Source organism: Poecilia formosa, unplaced genomic scaffold (genome assembly GCF_000485575.1).
Source record: "Poecilia formosa unplaced genomic scaffold, Poecilia_formosa-5.1.2 Scaffold6, whole genome shotgun sequence".
Taxonomy (NCBI): Eukaryota; Metazoa; Chordata; class Actinopteri; order Cyprinodontiformes; family Poeciliidae; genus Poecilia; species Poecilia formosa.
This window is the reverse complement of record NW_006799945.1, coordinates 6112114-6117794: the sequence shown is the minus strand read 5'-3', so window position 1 is coordinate 6117794 and position 5681 is coordinate 6112114.

The window sequence follows — 5681 nt, the reverse complement described above, 5'->3', positions numbered from 1 at the left end:
AAGACTTAGATTAATATTAGTATTTGTAACGTAAGACACAAAGAATAGGTTACATAATATATTTGGAAATTGTATAGGAACTCAATAAAACATCATTATTAAACACATTGTAAACAAGCAGCCAACTTGGGAGCTATTTTTCTTGCTATCTCTTGGTTTGTGTTATTTATATGTTTTTCTTGCTCTTTTATTTTTGTGCTTCTCTAAAGCTCTGTATCTGTCTCCCTTCTTGGTTGGTTTTGCTCTTCGATCCCTGATTTCACTTGCTAATTGCCACAGCTGCCCCTTGTTAGTCTTCAGATCTCTCAGTGTGTTCAGTCACACGTGTTCAGCTACTCTTTGTCAGGGTGCTGTGTTGACTTTGGTTGCTGCTCTTTGAAATTTAGTGCTGGCACAAACTAACCTTTTTTTATTTTTGGAAGGGTCTGTGCTGTATTTGCACTTTTATTTTCAACTATTTAAAAGGGGCAGTATTATACACTTTACAGGAAGACACTGCCATTTTTTTTCAGCACAATCAAAGAACATTTATCTTCGGTTGTTATAAAAATGCTGTGTGTGTGTGTATATATATATATATCAAATGCAGCATAAAAGAAATTTGATTCCATGAAAACAGCCTCTCTAAGATGCTCCTACTCTGTGCTTTTCTGTTATGTATGATAACCTCAGCATTCTTGCAGTTCCAACAGGTGTTTGCTAATTGCTGCTGCCGCTAGTCTGGTGGAGTTGACTAGCGCTAGCGGATGGAGGCATGGCACTTGGCTGGATGTCGCAGCTCTGAGGAGGAGCTTTATGAAAATAGGCTTTGTGAGAGCAAGATTTGGGCACCGCCAAATGTCTGCCGTGGAGATTCAAGGAAAGAATCAAAGCAATATTCCAACTATGTTTTTGACGAGGGAATAACATTATGAGATAATATAGAGCTAAAAAAAATAATTTTACAGAACATGTCCCCTTAAAGAAAATAAACACATTTTTATATTCACCTGCTTTTTGCTTATAAACAGGTCCTTCATGTAGGCAGTAATGCACAAACACATGATCAGTAGGGACTTTTACAATACACTATGACAAAATACGAAAGCAAACACCAACAGACCCACACGTGGAATACAGAAAGCAGCTTGCCCTATTTAAAAAGAATACCATGGGTCAAAGGAAAATATTAATGGAGGTGGAAGAGCTCTGTGGCTTTTAAATCTATGGCCTAATGGACTGTATTGACTGCATTAATAAAACAGGATATGTGTTTCTAATGCCCTCTCTATGGTGCATTAGGCCCTGCTTGGGCTATGGTTCCATTTGTCTATCCAGAAGGCAGGCTCGGTGCAAATATGGATCTAGATTCAAAACTTATTTTTTCTCTAGCACAACCGATGGGAGAGTGGGAGAGTGTTCACACATAATCCTTTTCCATCTTTTTTTTAAAAATAGGGTGAAAACAAAAAGCGGTGTAAGCAAAACCAAATGGCCATATGATCATTATATCTGTGATTGTATATTTCCTCACATGTGACTGTTTTAGTCGTCTTGTTTCTCAAGAAACAATCACAGTTTGTGTTTTAATAGCAGTAAAGAGATACAATCTCAGATCCATAATATTTGAAAAAAAAAAAAAATAAAATACATGAAAAATTAAGAAGACATCTCCTTGTTTTTGTTGTTGTTTTTTTTTATAATGTTTTATAGAGTTATAAGCCTATTTTCACAAAGACAATCAAGTGGTGGTCCCAATTTTCAAATTAGAATTTTTGATAAAATAGCAGCAAGAATATATTGTTGATCAGTATTTATTTATTTATTTTTTTTTTGCCTCATATTGATGATTGGAATGCCATGCACAGTCCTTGTCCTACACACTTGAATTAAATGGCTAAACTGCTGGGCTGGCATGAAGTGAAGCTCCACAGAGTTCTGCTAATAAGTCAATACTAGAGCCAGGTGTGCTGAAACAGAGCGACATCTAAATCTGTAGAAGAAGAGTCTTGCAGAAATGGTTCTACTCACCAGGGTGGAATATTGTAGTGTCAACTTTATTTATAGAAATGGTCATTTTAAACCTGTACAACAGTCAGTTTCAGGTTCCAAACGCAATTGTATTTGTTTGAGAAAAGCCAAATATTCCCATAAATATAAGTCCATTGAAACAAATAATGATGAACATAAATTCCGGTAGAAGTTATAATTTTGTACTGCTAAATCAATGTAAATGTATCAGTGTGAATTTAGACGTGTTCTAAATTTACACATTAAGCAAACAAGCTCACTTCTTTGGTAAATTGTCAACCTGTTTTAAACCTTTATGAAGTAATATCTTCATATCACCAGAAATGAAAAACATCTTTAAATGTCTGAGCTGTAATGTCTTATACTATTTTTTTTTTCATCCTGCTATGCAGAAGATCCGATGTTTAAGTCACAAAGTGCTGAGAGAAAGAAAATCTAATTCAAGTTTTCATACCAAGCACTAATCATAGAGAAAATTACGGCTGTAGTCATAGTCAACATATTCATCTAAAAATATAGACATTATGTGGTTAATCAAATCAAAAGAAACTCCTTTACATTTTAAAACCAATCAACCACAAACTTAATGTTGCATTAAGTCCTTCTTCACCCTTGAGCAAGCATTTTTCGAGTGGAAATTCATGGCTTTGCTAATTAAATTCTTGCAAACCTGCTTTAGCCCCTGGCAGCCATTATCTGCCAACAGGATTTTGATTAACTGGACATGAATGAACTATTATCTAGAGTTACTGTGTGGGGCTTATAAACATCAGCCTCCTAATTAAAAAGAATAATGCCACACATATCCTGCGTGCAGCAATCTACATCTGCCATAGGGTAATTCAAACACTATAAGCTGCTCACAAATATGACAAAGGTAAAGTGTATATTATTAATTTACTTACATTTGTTTATTTGCTGGCACTCCATCAAACTTTTCTTCATGCTCTCCAAATTTTGAATATACTAGTCTCCTCAAACTATTTTAGTTGAACACCTTCACCAAACCAAGGTAAACAGATATAAATGTTATTTGCATGAATTTATTAAGCCTCTAGTTTCACTTTATTCAGCTTTTCTTAAAGAAAATGTGCATGATAAAGTTGCAGTTTATAACTTTGATTAAAAGAAATTCTTCCGTACATATTTATTAAAACTATTGCTATTTTTAACAAAAGAACAGTACTATGCTGTCACTATGTTGTGACGTAATATAAGACAGATAATCTGTAAAAAAAATCCTCTGCCTTTTCCCAGGACTCTAAGAAAAGCACCACTCCAGTCAAAAACAACCTATCAGAGCCAAGAAGAAAGTGAATCACTTCCGTGTACGTGCTGCTCAATATACTAATGCCAGAGAAGCAACTTACTGTTACATGAAAACTGTTTATCTGTCGTCATCGGTGGCCATGCCATCTAGCCTGAGCACTCATCCTAGCATGTACTGTCAGGAATAAACTGTAGCGCAGCAGAGATCAAGAAGTTGAGTGTGAGCAGCACATACACAAGTATGATTGAAAGCACTAGCACCCTTAGTCTGGCTCTGACTGGTTGTTTCAGAAGAACCAGTGTATTTCTGGGAGACGGCGAGGAGCTCATTCCCCCCTCCCACAGATTATGTGTCTCATACTGTACTGTCACGACAAAGTAACAGTTTTAGCAATGAAAATTACCTACTGCAGCTTTAAATAACATGAAACATAAGAGTTTTCTTAATTTGTAAGAGAAAAAAAATATATCTTCCATTTCCCTCTTGGGGGGGAAGAGAAGAGGACTGTGTTGGAAGTGAATAAAAAAACAATAAAAGAGTGCCGGGTGTATCAAATCAAATATCTATCATTTTGATCGATATTAAATGTCAGCTTACACAGCCTACACACAAAGATTGTGTCTTCTGCTTTCTTATTACTCAACTTACAAGATAAAATTTTGTTTTTCCTGCTGTATTTATTAAATGAATGTCTAAGCCTGGCTGGTGGTATAACTCTTTGCACACAGAAAAAAAAACAAAAAAAAAACAAACAATTAATATAAAGATAATGTCATTCTAAAAGAGTATAGAGGGTCTAGCAAAAGAAGAAAACACCAGTATAGAAAAAAAGGACTCCAACACTGGAATAGCATTATCTGCCTAATAAAGTGACTGGTGTATGTATTGTAAAACAATATGATAAACAGTAGATTAAAATATTTAAGATTATGGATACTTTGCTACAATTGACAAATTTATCTTGTAATATCTAAGTTCTTATGCCCAGGCCAAGTATTGGCCTGAATCTATTTCATTCTAATAATGCTACAAAAAAAGTGTTATCAAAATGATTACAATTTGTCATAATTTTCCTTTAAAATAAAATGCATGCTCATGAACGATTTAACTTGAAATTAGAAAGTTTTCTGTTATCACTATTGCACTACACTATTGCATGGAATAGGAAGGATGAAACAAATAGTGGCTTATTAATTTAATGTTAGCTACTAGTTTCATTTGATTTTTTTTGGTATGTTTTACGGATTGATTTCAAATCATGATTAACATTCAAATAGCTCACATTGATTCTTGAGTGATTCACGTCCAGATAAAGTCAGCTGTGCTGCTGACAGGGTAAGCAATTACGTGCAAGGATTTCCCTTTGAAAGGTGATATCTTTCACTCTGACATCAGTCTTGGGAATCTATGGACTTTCTTGGGGATGTTGAAGCAAATGACAGCAGATATCAGCTACACTGATTCAAAGACATGTATTTATTTATTTTCTTATCTTTTCAAGACAACTGCTTACCTTAGGTGCTCTAAATTACTTTTTTTTCTTTCAAAGTATTAGTTATTTAACAATGACAGCTGATAAGATATGATGATATTGAACTCTGCACTGTTTTTTCTTATAAAAAAAAATAGAGCAACAGAGACAATAAGAGTTGCTGCTGCCGACCTGAGTAATTGTGCGCCTGTGGTGTTGTATACAGAGATGTAAGGTTTCCTTTCCTTTCCTGAATATACTCCACCCTCTACTTACATTTATCTTGATTTTAAACTATAAGCCCACCAACATCCGAGGGTTTAGCTGAGTCCAATCTTCCATGTAATTTTGTTTTGCTCTGCCAGAGGCCACAACATAATTTGACATAACTGAGCCTTGCCTCTGCCCTGGTCCGAGAATATTGTGACCTTACATTATAAAGCCCCCTGTGATTTCAGTTCATTGCCATAGCTTAAGGATTTGAAGAAGGGAGGAGTAAATTGGGTTACAAGAAGACTGGAGGAAGCACTCTTTTTAATTCTAGCTCTAAAGCAACAATAAACTAAAGGTGTCTTTTCTTATTTTTCTGAGACTGACTCAAAAACACTCGCACTAATGTCTGCAAGAGCACAACTTGTGCAATTTCCCAAACACATAAATCCTACTTCTATTCTCCTTGCATATTGTTCAGACCCCAATCTATAAAAAGAAGACATGCTTAAAAATAGATATGAGGAACAAAAGTTACATAGTGGATTGCACGTTTGACAGCTACCTAATGTTTGGCCATTTACACACAGTAATTTTAAAAAAAATATTCTGATTATATACAGGGCCCCATGCAGAATACCAAAAGTATTCCATGATGCGCAGCACTTTCCACCTTCAGCCCAACAGTTGAACTTTTCTAATCATATGAGATGGGCAAAT